The sequence below is a fragment of the Rhinolophus hipposideros genome (genome assembly GCF_964194185.1).
Source record: "Rhinolophus hipposideros genome assembly, chromosome: 4".
Taxonomy (NCBI): domain Eukaryota; kingdom Metazoa; phylum Chordata; class Mammalia; order Chiroptera; family Rhinolophidae; genus Rhinolophus; species Rhinolophus hipposideros.
In genome coordinates, this window is record NC_138050.1 from 228,802 (window position 1) to 247,881 (window position 19,080).

The following is a 19,080-nucleotide window of genomic DNA, read 5'->3' on the forward strand; positions in this document are numbered from 1 at the left end:
AATGAACACTAGAGGGCAGTAAAACATAGATGTTCCAAATGACATACACACAGGAGTTATTTTCTACATGAACACAAGATGGCAGCAGAAGGAATGTTCCTTGATGAAGTCTTCTCAGTTGTGATTCCCTTGGTGTACACTCGATGACAGCAACTAGATTTTTTTTTAGTATCCACCACTCTGGTGTTATGCCCAAGATGCACATGAGATGGCAGCATAGAATACCTTTTCCTGGTGACCTGCGCACAGGTGTTATCCTCCATATGCATACAAGATGGCAGCAGAGAAGACTGTTTCCTGGTGACCTGGTCTCAGAAGTAATTCCCAAGATGCACACTATGGCAGCATAGAATAGCTTTTCCTGTTGACTTTCATTCAGGTGTTATTCCCAAGATGCACAGTAGATGGCAGTAGATAACATTTTTTTTCTAATGACCAGCACTCTGGTGTTATTCCCAAGACAAGTACGAGATGTCACCAGAAAATAACATTTCCTGGTGACATTCACTCAGTGTAATGTCCAAAAGGCACACTAGATGGCAGCACATAACTTTTTCTTGTGGTCTGCACACAGATGTCATTCCAAAGGTGCATAAAAGGTAATTTGTGGGGATCAGTTTTTTGGTGACCTCCCCTCTGGTGTAATTCCCCAAAGGCACACTAGATGACAGCGGGAATTTTTTTTATTTTTTCTGGTGATCTGTGCTGAAGTGTTATTCTGAAGGTGTAGACTAGATGGCAGCAGAAAATAACATTTCCTGGTGCTCTCCATTCAGGCTCATTCCTAAAAGGCACACAACATGGCAGCAAAAAATAGCTTTTCCAGGTGACCTGCACACAGGTGTGATTCTCTGCATGAAGACAAAATGTCAGCAGAAAGAGTATTTCCTGATGAACTGCTCTCAGGTGTTATTCCCAAGATGCACACTGGATGACAAAACAAAAATATTTTTCGTGTTACCTCAACTCCAGTGTTATGTTCAAGATGGCAGAAGAAAATAAGTTTTCCTGGTCATGCCCACTGTGGAGGTATACCCAAGGTGCAGACTACATGGGAGCAGAGAAATAAATTTCCTGGTGATCTTTCTTCTGTGTTATTCCCAAGATACAAAGTAGATGGCCACAGAAAATGCTTTTCCTGGTGACCTTCACTCAGGTTTATTCCCAAGATGCACGCTAGATGACAGCAAAGAATAAATTTTATTGTGACCTCAACTTGATGTTATTTTCAAGATGCCCCTTAGATGGCAGTAGAGAGATGCTTCCTGGTGACCTGCACTCAGGTATTATTCCTGAGATTCACAGTGGTTGAAAGCAGAGAGCAACCTTTCGTCATGAGCTCACTCTGCTGTTATACCCAAGATACATACAAGATGGAGATAGAGAAGAGTTTTCCTGAGTTTTCCTGGTGACCTTCACTTTGGGCTTATCTCCTAGATGCACACCAGATGATGGGATGAAAATAAATTATACTTGAGACATTTAATTAGGTGTTACTATTTTTATGCATGGCATATGTAAGCAAAGATGTGTACTTCCTGGTGACCCATACTTGGATGCTATTCCCAAGATGCAAACTAAATGACAGCAAAGAATAAAGTCCTTGTGATTTCCACGGTTGTGTTACTCCGTAATAGCGCAGTAGATGGCATGAGAGAGCGAGCTTCCTGTTGACCTCAACTCTGGTGTTATTTCCAAAACACACACTAGATGGCAGCAGACAGTAGCTTTTCCTAGTGACCTACACTCAAGTGTTATATTGAAGGCATACAGTAGGTATGGTAGGAAAGAATAACTTTTTCTGCTGCCCTCCAATGTCGTGTTACTCCAAAGATACACACTAGATTGCAGTAGATAATAACTTTTCTTGCTGACCTCCACTCAGGTGTAATTCTCAAGATGGACACTAGATAGAGGTGAAGAAGAGCATTTCTGGGGCTCTGAAATCTGGTGTCATTTCCAAGATGAATATTAGATGGCAGAGGAGAAAAACTATAAACTTTACTCTGGTGTTACTTTATGTACACTGGATGGCAGCAGAGAAGCAGCTTATTTCCTGATGATCATCTGTCTGGTGTTATTCCTAAAATACACAGAGATGGCATCAGAGAATAGCTTTTCCTTCTGATTTACACTCAGGTGTTATTCTAAGTATGCACACTGGATGCTAGCAGAGCAGAGTGTTTCCTGGTGACCTACACTAAGGTGTTACCTCCAAGATATACGCAGAATGGCAGCAGAGAATAGCTTTTGCTATTGATCTCCACTCAGATGTTATTGTTGACATGTACATCAGACAAAATCAGAGAATAACTTTCCCTGGTGACCTCCAGTTTGGTATTATGCTCAATATGCACAGCAGATGGCAGCATAGAGAGTGTTTCCTCGTGATCAGCTCTCCGGTGTTATTCCCAGGATGAATGCCACATGAGAGTAATTTTACCAGTTACTTCCACTCAGGTGATATACCCAAGATACACACTAGGTGGCAGTAGAGGATAGCTTTTGCTGGTGACCTCAACTCCAGTGTTATTCCCATGACCCGCACTAGATGGCAGGAGAGAAGAGTGTTTCCTGACGACTTGTACTCAGGTGTTCATCCCAAAATACACACTAGGTGGCAGCAAAATTAAAATTGTTCTAGTGATCTAATTCAGGTGTTATTCTCAAGATGCACACTAGATTACAGTAGATAAATCATTTTTTGGTGAACTCAACTGTATCTGTTCTCAAGATCATACTAGACGGCAGCAGAGAAAAGTTTGTTCTTGTGACCTAACTCAGGTCTTATTCCCAAAATGCACACTCTATGGCAGCACAAAAGAGAAATTCCTTGTGATCTAACTCAGGTGTTATTCACATGATGCAAACGAGTAGGCAGCAGAGAAGTAAGTTTCCCTGTGGCCTGCTTTCAAGTCACATCCACTCTGATGCTATTCCCAAGATGCAAAAGAGATGGTCACTAAGAAGAGCATTTCCTTATTACCTGCATTCAGGTGTCACCCCCAAGATGCACACTAGATGACATGAGAAATTAATTTTTCTGGTGACATGCACTCTAGTGTTATTTACAAGGTGCACACCAGACGGCTGCAAAGAATAGCTTTTCCTGGTGACTCCACTCTGGTGTCAGTCTAGATGCACTCTAGAAGACAGCAGAGAAGAGTGTTTCCTTGTGATCTGCTCTCAGATGTTATCCCAAGTTGGGCATTACATTACAGTAGATAATACCTTTCCTGGTAACATGGACTCTGGTTTAATTCTGAAAATGTAAATTGATGGCAGCAGCGAATTGCTTTTTCTTGGTGTCCTCTATTCTGATGTGATTCCATAGATGCACACCAGATGACAGCAGAGAATAAACTTTTTTGGTTATCTCCAGAGTGGTGTTATACCAGCATTTCCTGGTGACCTCCACTCAAGTGTTATTCTCAAGATGCACAATAGATGGAAGCACAGAATAATTTTTCATGGTGACTTCCTTTCTGTTATTCCCAAGATGCACACTAGATGACAGCAGAGAAGTGTTCTTCCTGGTGACCTGCACGCTGGTGTTATTCCAGAGATATACACTAGATGACAATAGAGAATAATTTTTTTTGGTGACGTCCACTCAGGTGTTATTTTAAAGATACACACAAGATTGAAGCAGAGAAGAGCTTTTCCTGTTGACCACTACAGGGTATTATTTTTAAGAAGCACACTAGATGGCAGCAGAAAAGTGTGTTTTCTGATGACCTGCATTCAGGTGTTATTCCTAGATGCACCATAGATAACAGAGAGAATAGTCTTTTCCTGATGACCTCTACTGTGGTGTTATCATCTTAATAAACACTGTGGCAGGAGAGAATAGCTTTTATCTGGTAACCAGAATTCTGATGTTATTCCCAAGGTGCACACCATGTACATGGGAGCAGACTAGAGTATTTCCTGGTCTTTCGCTCGCAGGTGTTATTTCCAAGATACTCACAAGATGGCATCACGTAATAGCTTTTCCTGGTGATGTGCACATAGTTGTTATTCCCAAGGTGCACACAGATGGCAACAGAGAAGTGAGTTTCCTGGCAACTTCCACTCAGGTGTTATTTCCAAGATGGATAATAGATAGCAGCAGAGAATAACTTTTCCTGGTGACCTCCACTAGGCGTTATTCTCGAGATGCACCAGCAGCAGAGAGCATTTCCCTGCCCACCCACATTACAATGCAAATTCAGACACCTGGTACTAAGTTCACTTTGAGGTAAATCCTGTTATAGGCTCTTCACATGCCTCATCTCATTTACTGTTCCCATTTACCAGAGGAGGCAGGAACACTTATTATCTCCATTTTACAGGTAGACTGATTCTAACACAGTTCTGAGTCCAGAAGTGAGGCCAACATGGGCCAGAAGAGTTTGCACACTTGGGATACTGGACAAACAGAGTGATCCAAACAGTCCTTGCAGTGTTGGGTGGAATCTTGCTCATTCTATTTGAAGAAAACCTGCACTAATCCTAATGGTACAGCTTGCCATGCATTCGCCCAGGCTGGTTTTAGGGGTGGGACATGGTCAGGAAGCTGGGGATTGGGACAGGTGGGAAGAGAGGAGGTGGCCTGGCCCTTCATAGGAGGACAACTAGCACCCAATCCCCATGAAGAGTCCCTCACTTCTGTGCCCTGCCTGTACTCAGGCCTTTTAAAATCTATTCCTCAGCTGAGAGCACAGATATGCTTCTGCCCATTTTCCCTTCTTCTAAGGTCACAAATGACAAGAGCTTGGCTGCTCAGAATGGACTCTGGGGTGGCAGTTTCCTTATGGCGGAGTATGTGAGCTCCAGATAGGTGTAGAGCTGACTTCTGTCCCCTCCACCTACTAGTTGAGTGACTTTAGGCAAAGAGGTGGAAAAACCACTCCCTCTCAAGGTTGCTGTGAGAGTTCACCATCTACCCAACACGTGATCGATACTCACTCTCCCTCTTGCTTCCCTTCTTAGCCCTTTCTCTACATTTTGTGGGCTGGATACACAAAGAATTTAGCAAATAGTCTCCTTGTAGCAGAATGAGCTCTCCTATTAGTGTCCAAATAACCAAAGTCCCCCTCAGTGCTAACTCCAGCATCTGTGCAAGCTTTATCCTCAGGATAGCATTAACCACAGTCCCTACCTCTGGTCTGCGCACCCCTGCTCCTTTCTAAACTCAAGATCCCTGCCTCAGCTCAGGCCAGCAGCGTCCAGTCCAACCTCTACACTGTGACCAGCTTGATCTTTCTAAATTAGGGATCTAATCCTGTCAATTCCTGAGTGTAGACCTACCAACAGCTTCCTCACAGCCTAGAGAGTAAAGTCTCTATCATCCATACAGTGATGAGACTCTTTATCAGGCCCATTTCTCTGCTGGTCACATTTCCTATCATACCATCCCAATTAGGTCACCAAGTACCCCACCTGTCAGCATTAACCTCTCTGATTCGAAGATCAGTGAGGTGCCAGCACTGAGACTGAGCCTGAATGCGGGAACCCAAACAAAATGTAGACTTTATTAATAATAATGTATCAATATTTGTTCATTAAGTCTAGCAATTCTATAAAAAGCTAGAATGACAGGAGACATTAAAGTTAAATATGAGAAACCTATTGCATCAAACTGGAAATCCAGAAGAAATGGGTCATTTCCTAGTAAAAGTACACATTAATAAAATGGATCCCAAAATAAGAAAAATGCAAGCAGACCAATTAGCCATCCTGACCTGTCCTCCCCTACACTGGTTCTCTTTTCATTGTCCTGGGGTCTGGGAACCCTTCTCCCTGCTGGTTCTCCTGTCATTGTCCTGGGGTTTGGGGACCCCTTCTCCCTGCTGGTTTTCCTCTCCTGGTTCTGGGGTTCCAGGACCTCTTCCCCGTGTTGGTTCTCCTCTCATTGTCCTGGGGTTCTGGGACCTCTTGCCATTCTGGTTCTCCTCTAATTGTTCTGGGGTTCCCTGACCTGGACCAGGGAAGCAGCAAGAACAGAGATGTTCAGGAGCTCCCCTATGATCTGACCCCACCCAGTGTCCTCATATCCCTCAGCCACGCCCCACCCAGTGAGGAGGAAGTCACATGGATTATTGATTCTGCTGTATCTGCTAGGACTCTTTTTATTGCCAGGAACTGGAGACACTTACTGAAGAAAAATAAATAATTTTAAATGGTAGAAATGAATTAATACTCGCAAGAGGCAAGTTCTAGAATGGATTTGGACCTGGCAGGTCAAGGTTCTCACATTCTCACCTGGTCCCTCTCCAGCTCTCTGTCCTGCTAAGTACCTTTAGGTGGCCTATTTCACAGTCACAGTCTCTCTTTCCCTTTATTGGGGCCTCAAGCTACTTCAGGTTGACATCCACTCACCATCCATTCTAATGTGAAGGGTTTCTCTTTCTCATTGGGTTCCATGAGAAGTCATGACTATAAATGCCTATGGCCTGCTTTGGGTCACATTCTCTTCCTTGAATCCATCAGAGCACCCACAGAATAAACTGTGAAATTGGCTAGACATGGGTTTAGCAGTCTGGAAAGGTGTGGAGTAGAAGCAGGTGGGGTGAGTTTTGATAGGGAAGATTAGGTGCTGGACTCAGGGCCTGAGAACAGATGTTGGTTCAGGGAAAGTAGGGCATTTCATGTTACTGACGGCCCACTGCACAGCTGCAGGATCCGAAGCCCACAGAGGGAGGGTTACAGGGTCACTGATGGCTCATGGTACATACAGCTGCAGGATCTGAAGCCCACAGAAGGGAGGGGTTCACAAGGTTGGAGGCTGCAGCCACCTGTCCAGTGCTCTTTCTGTCCTCCCACAATGGGAAGAAGCTCTTCTACTTGCTGAAAATGCAATGTTGTTGTTGGTAAACTCAAGGTTCCTGCCTTAGGCATCAAGTCCTCTCATCTGAGAGACTGGCCCAGAATAGCCTGTGTGCCCTCAGAAGGCACACAGAACTCATTTGTGTCCCTGGGAAGTGGGAGCCTAGGAGTCATGCCTGCCCCTGGCCACATTAATCAGCCACCCCGAAATAACAGAGTGGCTCATTTCCAGTTTCCATTCTCCTTTACAAAGAGCAGAGAAAAAGGCTAGGGTGATAAAGAAATACTTGCTTGATGAAGCAGTAGGAGGCTCAAGGGTTATTTCATATCATGGAATGCACAGTTGGCCAGCTTTCCGGAAGCCACAGGGGCTGGACTATGGATGCATGTGGCTCTCCAAGTCAATGTGGCCTCAGTGTGAAACGTCCTTTTGGGAGAGACAGTCACTCCATATTTTTGATTCTTAATGAGTATGAATGTCAGAGATTTGTTATGACCAGAAAGCCAAATGATTGCAGGATCACAGTCTGCTGTGTGGTTGTTGTGGCCAGAGCCACATTAAATGTTTGTAGGGTTCTTACCTCTCTTGGGCAATGAGGTTGTGAGGGAAGAGGTGCTTGTCTCAACCACATGGACTCTGGGAATTGAAACATCACAAAAGGTTGTCTATGCTGCTCAGGTAGCTGTTCAATTGCCCAGCAACATGGTCACCTCAGCAAGTGACCATGGGGGCTTGACAAGGCCCAGGCTGGTGCAAACTAGAGAACCACAGATGTCTGCCTGGTTGGTCAGAGCCCCAAAGCTGTCCTGTCTGAGACCTAGGTGTCTACTGCTGCCCACTCAGATGGGACAAAGGATCCAGCCAGTCCGAGAAGGGCCCCACCAGTCCTCAGGAAGGCTGCACCGGGGGGCTGGTTGGTCATTGCACCCAGTCCTGTATAAATCTACACATGCATACTGAGTGCCCTCATGTCTCAGGGCCGAGCTGGAACTTGGGACTACCCAAGCCCAGTCAGACCAGCACCACCCCTTCCCTGGTGGGAGGGTGGGAGAAAATCCAGTGTAACTCTGAAGCCCTACACAACCCTAGACTGAGGTTGAGTGGGACTTGAAAGAGTGACCAGAGCAGATATTTCTTCTTCCATCATCAGAGTCCAGGGCTGGGGGCAAACAACCAATGAGCCACTCAACCTCTGACTCATGTGTGACCCTCGGCAAGTCCTGTCCATCCTGGAAGCCTCAGAAAGATAAAAAGGGAAGAGGAAAGTGGGCCAGTGAGTCTTAACCCTAACCCTAATCCTAACCCTAACCTGAAAATCTAATCCTAAACCCCTAACCTCTATCCTAACATCCTGACCCTAACTTCAAACCCTAAACCCTAAAAGTACTAACCCAAGACCCCAAGACCTTTAATCATAACCTTTAAACTCTAAACCCTAAACCCTGAACCTCACCCTTTGAGCCTGACCCTCTAACCATGACACCAATCCTGACCCTGACCCTAACCCTAACCCTTTAACCCTGACCTTGACTATACCTCCTACCCTGAAACTGGACCTGACCCTGACATCAACCCTTAACATTGATCCTAATCTGACCCAAACTGGGACCCAGAACCTGACCCTGTTCCTACCTCTGAACCTAACCCTAACCCCTGACTCTAACCCAAACCCTAACAACTCAACATCATTTTAAAATAAAACTCAACAAATTAGGTAAGATGGAACATATATCATCTAAATGTAGGAAATATATGACAAGCCCACACCAAATATCATACATAACATTGAATGATTGAAAGTCTATCCTATAAAATGTAGAAAAAGACAAGTGTCTACATTCTGACCACTTTTATTCAATGCACTACTGGAAAACCTAACCAGAGCAATTAGGCATGAAAAAGAAAAAAAAGGACATCCAAATCAGAAAGGAAGAAATAAAACTGTCTCTGTTTGCAGATGACATAATCTTACATGTAAAAAGTTATGATGATCCCCCCAAACACACACACAAAACTGTTAAAACTAATAAATATATTCAGTAAGATTATAGGATACGAAATCAACAGAAAAATAAATATTTTCATTTCTATACACTAAGAAAGAACTATATGAAAAAGAAATAAAGAACTCTATTAAAGCAAATTTTTGCATGCTACTGAAATTAAGTTGGTATCAATCCAAAGTAAGTTGTTTTAAGATATTAATTATAGAAATAGTGGAAAAAAATGGCGGCGTGAGGTGAGCCTCTGTAACGCTCCCCTGGAATTTACAACGAATCGGACAACAATAACTCCACAAAGGACTCCTTGCACAGCAGACAGGCAAGACGAAGAGGCCCATTACTGAAATCAACTCCAGGTGGGTGAATCGTGCGAGCGGGGGAGGAGGGAGAGGAGAAGTGCGGAGACGGAGCCGAACGGGCGCAGGACACAGACCTAGCTCAGTGCTCGGAGCCTGCTGCTCCCGGATCTTCCGCAGCTGCGGGAGAGGGAAGGACTCGGACTGTTAGGGCTCCGCTTACGGCCCACAGGGCTGAAGGGGCAGCATATAGCACAGCTGAACCCAACGCTCGCTCACGGCAGACCTCGGAGCAAAGACTGAGGGAAGAGGGCTGAAATCGGCGGTTTAAGCCCTCACTGCGGAGTGGAGAACGGAAGCCTTAGGCACGGAGACTAGCTGCCCCTCCCTACCCTCCAGAGCTCGCCCCGCCCCCACCTGCCCTGTGCTAGAAGCGATAAAGTAGCAGTGTCAGATCAAAGGACAGAATATTTGCTGCTCTGAGAACTGTGGACTGCAGAAACAGATTTGCAGCTCAACTAGTTCCGGCAAAGGGGAGGTAGCTGTGGAAGCAGGACTGGCTGTGGTGGTGGTCGCCGCCAATGCTCTGGGCCACCTCTCACAACTCACCCCGCCCCTGGCCCCACCTATCTGGGCGGATCCCTGCAGGAGTAAACAGAACTGCTGAAACATACGGGCTCTGAATCTGTTGCAGAAAGAGCTTTGGAACTCCAAAAGCTCTTCGCATACCTATCAACCTGTTGCAGAAGCCACTCCTGTAGATGTCTAGGAAGAGAAATAGTAAATCAGCGATTGCCATGAATAACCAAGGCAACAAGATAGCTCAGAAAGAAAGTGAAAAGTCTCCAGAAAAGGAACTTAGAGATATGGACCTTTGTGATTTAAATGACAGAGAATTCAAGATCGCAATTATGAAAAAACTGAACGAGATGCAAGAAAACACAGAAAGGCAGTTTAATGAACTCAGAAACACAATCAAAGAACACCATGAGCATTTTACAAAAGAGATTGAAATCTTGAAAAAGAACCAAATAGAATTTCTGGAGATTAAGAACTCAATAGAAGAAATTAACAATAAAATATCCAGCTTAGGTAGTAGAGTTGACCAGATGGAGGAAAGAATCAGTGACATCGAAGATAGGAACCTGGAATTTACACAGAGGGAAGACGAAAGAGACTTGAGACTTAAAAGAAATGAAAGAACTCTACAAGAACTTTCTGACTCCATCAGAAAGAGCAATATAAGAATAATGGGCATACCAGAAGGAGAAGAAAGAGGGAAGGGAACAGAGAATATATTCAAGCAAATCGTCGATGAGAACTTCCCAAACTTGTGGACAGAACTGGATCCTCGAATCCAAGAAGCAAATAGAACACCTAATTACCTCAATCCCAACAGGCCTTCACCAAGGCACATTGTATTGAAGCTGTCTAAAATCAATGAGAAAGAAAGGATCCTCAAGGCAGCCAGGGAAAAGAAGACGGTAACTTACAAAGGAAAGCCCATTAGATTATCATCAGATTTTTCAGCAGAAACTCTACAAGCTAGGAGGGAATGGAACCAAATATTCAAACTATTGAAAGAGAGAAATTATGAGCCAAGAATAATATATCCAGCAAAGATCTCCTTTAGATATGAAGGAGGAATAAAGACCTTTCCAGACATCCAGAAGCTGAGGGAATTTTCTAATACACGACCTGCACTACAGGAAATACTGAAGGAGGCTATTAGACCACCATCAACAGGGACAACTTGTGGCAACCGAAAAATAAAAAGGGGGAGCGTAAAGGCCTGAACTGGAATATGGGAATAGAGAAAGTAAGCGTACTGAAGAAACTGGAATACTCTAAATATCAAACTTTCTTTTACATAAACTCAAGGGTAACCACTCAAAAAACATCCAAGTCTGAAACATATACTGTAATAAAAGAAGAAACAGAGGGAAACATCATAGAATACCACCACACAGAAATAACAGACAGCAACAAAAAGGCAAAGAAACAATGGAGACACAGCCTTACCAGAAAACTAAAGACAGAATGACAGGAAATCCTCACATATCAATAATCACCCTAAATGTAAATGGACTGAACTCACCAATAAAGAGACACAGAGTAGCAGATTGGATCAAAAAACTAAACCCAACCATATGCTGCCTACAAGAGACACATCTCAGCTACAAGGACAAGCATAGACTCAAAGTGAAAGGGTGGAAATTGACACTCCAAGCAAATGGTACCCAGAGAAAATCAGGTGTAGCCATAATGATTTCCGATGAAACAGACTTCAGGGTGAAAAAGATAACAAGAGACAAAGATGGACATTTCATAATGGTAAAGGGGACTATACAACAAGAAGACATAACAGTCATCAATATTTATGCCCCCAATCAGGGAGCACCGAAATATACCAAGCAACTACTAACAGAACTAAAGGTAGAAATTGACCAAAACACAATTATACTAGGGGACTTAAATACATCATTGACAGCTATGGATAGATCATCCAAACAGAAGATAAATAACGAAATCGCAGCCCTAAATGACACATTAGATGAATTGGACATAATTGACATATATAGAGCACTTCATCCTAAAACATCAGACTATACATTCTTTTCTAGTGTACATGGAACATTCTCAAGGATAGACCATGTATTGGGACACAAAATCAGCCTCAGCAAATTTAAGAAGATTGAAATCATACCAAGCATATTCTCTGATCACAAACCTTTGAAATTGGATATCAATTGCAAAAAGAAAGCAGGAAAAAACACAAATACATGGAGATTAAACAACATACTTTTAAAAAACGACTGGGTCAAAGAAGAAATTAGAGGAGAGCTCAAAAGATACATAGAAACAAATGACAATGAAAATACATCCTACCAAAATTTTTGGGATGCCGCAAAAGCAGTTTTAAGAGGGAAATTTATATCATTACAGGCCTATCTCAAGAAACAAGAAAAATCCCAAATAAAAAACCTCATGTTACACCTTAAAAAACTAGAAAAAGAACAAGTGAAACCCAAGGTCAGCAGAAGACAGGAAATAACAAAAATCAGAGCAGAACTAAATGAAATAGAGTACAAAAAGACAATAGAAAAAATTAATGTGACAAAAAGCTGGTTCTTTGAAAAGATTAACAAAATCGACAAACCCTTGGCTAGACTCACTAAGATAAAAAGAGAGAAGACACTAATTAACAAAATCAGAAATGAAAAAGGGGAAGTTATCACGGACACCACAGAAATACAAAGGATTATCCAAGAATACTATGAAGGACTATATGCTACCAAATTTAATAACTTAGAAGAAATGGACAAGTTCTTAGAAACATATAGCCTTCCAAGGCTGAATCATGAAGAACTGGAAAATCTTAACAGGCCGATCACCAGTAACGAAATTGAATCAGTCATCAAAAACCTTCCCAAAATCAAAAGTCCTGGACCAGATGGCTTCACCAGTGAATTCTACCAAACCTTCAAAGAGGATCTAATACCAATCCTGCTCAAACTCTTCCAAAATATTGAAGAAGAGTCAGTACTCCCTAACTCATTTTATGAGGCCAACATTACCCTGATACCAAAACCTGGTAAGGACAACACAAAAAAAGAAAACTACAGACCTATATCTCTGATGAATACAGATGCTAAAATCCTAAACAAAATTCTAGCAAATCGAATACAACAATGCATTAAAAAGATTATTCATCACGACCAAGTGGGGTTCATCCCCGGGGCACAAGGATGGTTCAACATTCGCAAATCTATCAATGTGATACATCACATAAACAAAATAAAGGACAAAAATCATATGATTCTATCAATTGATGCAGAAAAAGCATTTGATAAGATACAACATCCATTTATGATTAAAACACTTACTAAAATTGGTATAGAAGGAAATACCTCAACATAATAAAGGCCATATACGACAAGCCCTCAGCTAATCTCATAATTAATGGTGAAAAACTGAAGCCCTTTGCTCTACATTCAGGAACACGACAAGGTTGTCCCCTATCACCTCTGCTTTTCAACATAGTGTTGGAAGTCCTCGCCAGAGCTATCAGGCAAGAGAAAGAAATAAAAGGCATCCAAATTGGGAATGAAGAAGTTAAATTGTCACTCTTTGCAGATGACATGATGCTATATATAGGAAACCCTAAAGACTCCACCAAAAAGCTATTAGAAACAATCAATGAATACAGTAAAGTTGCTGGCTACAAAATCAACGTACAAAAGTCCATTGCTTTCCTATTCACCAACAATGAAATCTCAGAAAAAGAGATAGAAAAAACAATTCCTTTTGCAATTGCAGCAAAAAGAATAAAATACCTAGGAATAAACTTAACCAAGGATGTGAAGGATTTATATGCTGAAAACTATAAGACATTTTTGAAAGAAATTGAAGAAGACACAATGAGATGGAAAGACATTCCGTGCTCATGGATTGGAAGAATCAACATAGTTAAAATGGCCATATTACCCAAAGTCATATACAGATTTAGTGCAATCCCCATTAAAATCCCAATGGCATTTTTTAAAGAAATAGAACAAAAAATCATCAGATTTGTTTGGAACCACAAAAGACCCCGAATAGCCAAAGCAATATTAAAAAAAAAGAACAATACTGGAGGTATCACACTCCCTGATTTTTCCTTGTACTACAGGGCTACAATAATCAAAACAGCTTGGTATTGGCGGAAAATCAGACACATAGACCAATGGAATAGAATTGAGAACCCAGAAATAAAACCACATAATTATGCACAGTTAATTTTTGACAAAGAAGCTAAAAACATACAATGGAGGAAAGACAGCCTCTTCAATAAATGGTGCTGGCAGAATTGGATAGCTACGTGCAAAAGAATGAAACTGGACTGCTATCTGTCACCATGTACCAAAATTAATTCAAAATGGATCAAAGACTTAAGCATAAGACCTGACACAATAAACTGCATTGAAGAAAACATAGGTACTAAACTTATGGACCTTGGGTTCAAAGAGCATTTTATGAATTTGACTCCAAAGGCAATGGAAGTAAAAACTAAAATAAACAAATGGGATTATATGAAACTGAAAAGCTTCTGCACAGCAAAAGAAACTATTGACAAAATAATGAGGCAACCAACTGAATGGGAGAAGATTTTCGCAAACAGTTCCTCTGATAAGGGGCTAATATCCAAAATATACAAGGAACTCATGAAACTCAACAACAAAAAAACAAACAACCCAATTGAAAAATGGGCAGAGGATCTGAAGAGACATTTCTCCAAAGAGGATATACAAATGGCAAATAGACATATGAAAAAATGCTCAACATCGCTAATCATCAGAGAAATGCAAATGAAAACCACAATGAGATATCACCTCACCCCAGTCAGAATGGCTTTCATCAACAAAACAAATAGTAACAAGTGTTGGAGAGGCTGTGGAGAAAAAGGAACTCTCATACATTGTTGGTGGGAATGCAGGCTGATGCAGCCGCTATGGAAGGCAGTGTGGAGGTTCCTCAAGAATTACGAATAGAATTACCTTGACCCAGCAATCGCTGTCCTGGGTATCTACCCCAAAAATATAAAAGCATTTCTATATAGAGACACGTGTATGCCAATGTTCATTGCAGCTTTGTGTACGGTGGCCAAGACATGGAAACAACCAAAATGTCCTTCGATAGATGAATGGATAAAGAAGTTGTGGTACATATACACAACGGAATACTATTCGGCGTTAAGGAAAGATGATATAGGAGCATTTGTGACAACATGGATGGATCTTGAGAGTATAATGCTAAGTGAAATAAGTCAGACAGAAAAAGCAGAGAACCCTATGATTTCACTGATATGTGGTATATAAACCAAAAAGAACAAGAGAAACAAAGGAGAAAGAAAAACTCATAGACACAGACAATAATTTAGTGGTTACCAGAGGGTAAGGTGGTGGGGGGTGGGTGATGAGGATAAAGGGGATCAAATATATGGTGATGGAAGGAGAACTGACTCTGGGTGGTGAACACACAATGGGATTTATAGACGATGTAATACAGAATTGTACACCTGAAATCTATGTAAATTTACTAACAATTGTCACCCCAATAAATTTAATTAAAAAAAAAGAAATAAAGAAAACAATATCATTTATAATAGCATCAGAAAAAATAAAATACTTAGGAATAAATTTAACCAGAGGATGAAAATATCTGGAAAGGAAAACTATAAAACATCAAAGGAAGAAATTGAAAAAGACACAAATAAATAGAAAAATATATTGTGTTCATGGAATGGTAGAATTAATAACATTAAAACATTTTCAAAAACACACAGTAGTCATCACAGTATTGAAGGAGAACAACAAAGTTAAAGAACTAACACTACAAGACTTACTATAAAGCTACAAAAATAAAGGCATTGAAAGTATTAGTGAAAAAATAGACAAGCACATAAACAGAACAGAGATACAAAAATAAACCCACATGAATATAGTCATCTGATTTTTGACCAAGAATCAAAAAAATAAAATCAAGGAAAGATAATAATTTCAACAAATGGTGCTGGAATAACTGGATTTCCTCATGCAAAAAAAAAATGAATCTAGGCACGGACCTTACAGTCTTCACAATGACTAACCTAAAATAGATCACAGACCAAACTATTCAATGCCAAACTGTCAAACAACACAATATAGGAAAATACTTAAGTGACCATGGATATGACATTGACTTTTTAGATAGAACATCAAAGCCACAATTTATGAAATAAATAATTGATAAGCTAATTTTATTAAGCCTACAAAATAATCTGCTCTACAAAAGACAATTTAAGATAATGAGAAGACAACCCACAAACTGAGAGAAAATATTTGCAAAAGATACATGATAAAGGATCATCATTCTAAATAGGCAAAGAATGCTTAAAATCAACAATAAGGAAACATGAAACCCAATTAAAAAATGGGTTCGGGACATATCAGATACCTTGTCGAAGAAGATATACAGATAGCAAAAGGGCATGATACTCCATGTCATATATCATCAAAAATATACAAATTAAAACAATGAGGTACTGCTACACACCTATTGAATGGCCATAATCTGGAAGAGTGACAATACCAAATATGGTGAGAATGTGAACCAACAGGAACTCTCATTCATTAGTGCAAAAATGCAAAATGGTGCAGCCACATTGAAAGACAGTTTGGCAATTTCTTACAAAATAAAATATACTTGTACGTTATGATCCAGTAAACACACTCCTCGGTATATACCCAAAATAGTTGAAAATGTATGTGCACACAAATACATATGTGCACACAAAAATGAATGTTTATGCTACTTTTATTCATAATCGCCCAAACCTGGGAGCAACCAAGATGTCCTTCAGTTTTGAACGGACACATAAAACGTGGTCCATCCAGACAATGGGATATTATTCATCCCTAAAAAGAAATGAGCTCTGAAGCCATGAAAAGAAATGGATGAACGTTAAATTCACATTACTAAGTGAAAGAAGCCAATCTGTAAAGGTTATACACTATATGATTTTAAGTATATGATTCTGGAAAAAACAAAACTATGGAGACAGTAAAAACATCAGTGGTTTCCAGAGATTGAGGGGGGTGATAAATAGGTGCAGCAGAGAGGATGTTTAGGGCGGGTGAAATAGTCTCTCTGATACTAAAGTAGTGGACACATGTCATTAACATTTGTCCTAGCCCATGGAATCTACAATGCTGAGGGTAAATGCTAATGTACAGAATGGACTCTGGGTGATTACAATGTATCAGTGTACATAGCCTCATTAATTGTAAAAAGAGTCCCACTCAGGAGGGGATTATTGATATTGAAGGAGGCTATACATGTTTTGGGACAGAGGATGCATGGGCAATCTCTTCCTCTCAATTATGCTGTGAACCAAAACTTCTCTGAGAAGAATAAAGACTTTAAAAAATGTTTCTAAGAATGCTAACTTTATATGTGAGTAAGCTCAGCGTTATTGTAATGAAAGTATATGTACATCACACTGTGATGCATGGAACACTATGTGACACTATGTAGCATCACATAACTAAAATATATTTCTTCAGGTGATAGAATTGTATTGGATCCTGGTACAGTAATTCCCCCTTATCTGTAGGATGTATGTTCCAAGACTTCCAGCAGATGCCTGAAACTGTGGATAATATCAAACACTACATACTCATATACTATTTTTCCTATACATATGAGGTCTGACAACTACGTTTGCAAACTTGCCACCGTGAACTTACATTGGCAGCCCTGTACAAACAGCTTGGTAAGGATTCATAATGTTGGTATATCAGTGTCTCACAGCTGAGTTCATGTCGACGTGTGGTGGTGTCTTGCTGAGTGGCCTTCACTATTGCTGTGTTTTTGTGTGCCATCATGAGAACTTGAATTAGAGCAAAGAACAAACTTTAAATTTCTTGTTAAACCTCACAAGAGTGGAAGTGAAATCAGGGACATGTTAGTCCAAGTTTATGGGGATAAGGCAATGAAGAAAATGGCAGTGTACAAATGGATTAAATGCTTTTTTGAGGGGAGAGAAAACATCACTGATGAAGAGAGGTTAGGGTGGCTGGTAAAGAGCAGAACTGATGAAAACATTGCAAAAATTCATAGAATTGTGCATCAAAATCATTGGCTGACTGTGAGAAGCATAGCAGACCAAAGTTGATTGATAGAGAGGAAAATCTTAACTGAAAATCTTGGCATGAGAAAGATGTGTGCCAATGTGAGATATAGATAATATATATTACAGAATTTTGCATCTGAAATCTCTGTAAATTTACTAACAATTGTCACCCCAATAAACTTTAATTTAAAAAAAATGTAATTCCATGACCAACACTCGCAGTAAGTCTTTTTGAACATTAAAAGAAAAAAAAGAAAGGTGTGTGCAGAAATGGTCTGAAGGAGCTCTTGCATTATGACAATGCACCAGCTCACATGGAGATTTTAGCCAGTAAATAAATAACTATTGGAACACCCTCCTTACTGACCTGATCTGGCCCCCAATGACTTCTTTCTTTACCCGAAGATAAAGTAAATATTGAAAGGAAGACATTTTGACGACATTCAGGACATCAAGGGTAATACGACAACAGCTCTGAAGGCCATTCCAGAAAAAGAGTTCCAAAATTGATTTGAAGGGTGGACTAGGCACTGCATTGGTGCATAGCTTCCCAAGGGGAGTATTTCAAAGGTGACCATACTGATATTCAGCAATAAGGTATGTAGCACTTTCTAGGATGAGTTCACGAATGTAATTGTCAGACCTCATACACAAATAGCTTTTCACTTAAAATAAACACTTTATGGCTTCTCTGAGGCATATTCAACTTGACAGCTTCACTACTCTTGCACTTTGGGGCCATTATTAAGTAAAATAAGGGTGAATTGAACACATGCATTGTGATACCAAAACAATCAACCTGAAAAGCAAGATGGTTACCAAGTGACTGATGGGCAGGTAACATATACAGCTTGGAATATGGACAGACAAAGAGATGGTTCACTTCCTGCCAAGATGGGGCTGGAAGGAGCGGGACAATGTGAGATTTCATTATGCTACTAAGAATAGCACACAGTTTAAAACTCATGAACTGTTTATTTCTGGAATTTTCCATTTAATACTTTTGGACCATGATTGGCTGTGGGTAATTGAAACCCTGGAAACCAAAATTGCAGATAAGGACAGACAATTGTATGTTGTTTCAGTGACAGAATGTGTTGACCACTTGTGCTCCATTTAAGCTCCTCAACAGAGATTGGGCTTTAGAGAATGTTTCTAAAAACAGTATATATATATATATATATATATATATATATATATATATATATATATATATATACACACATACATATATATATATACACACACATATATATACACATATATATATCTGTGTGTATATATGTATATATACATATATATATAAACATGTACATG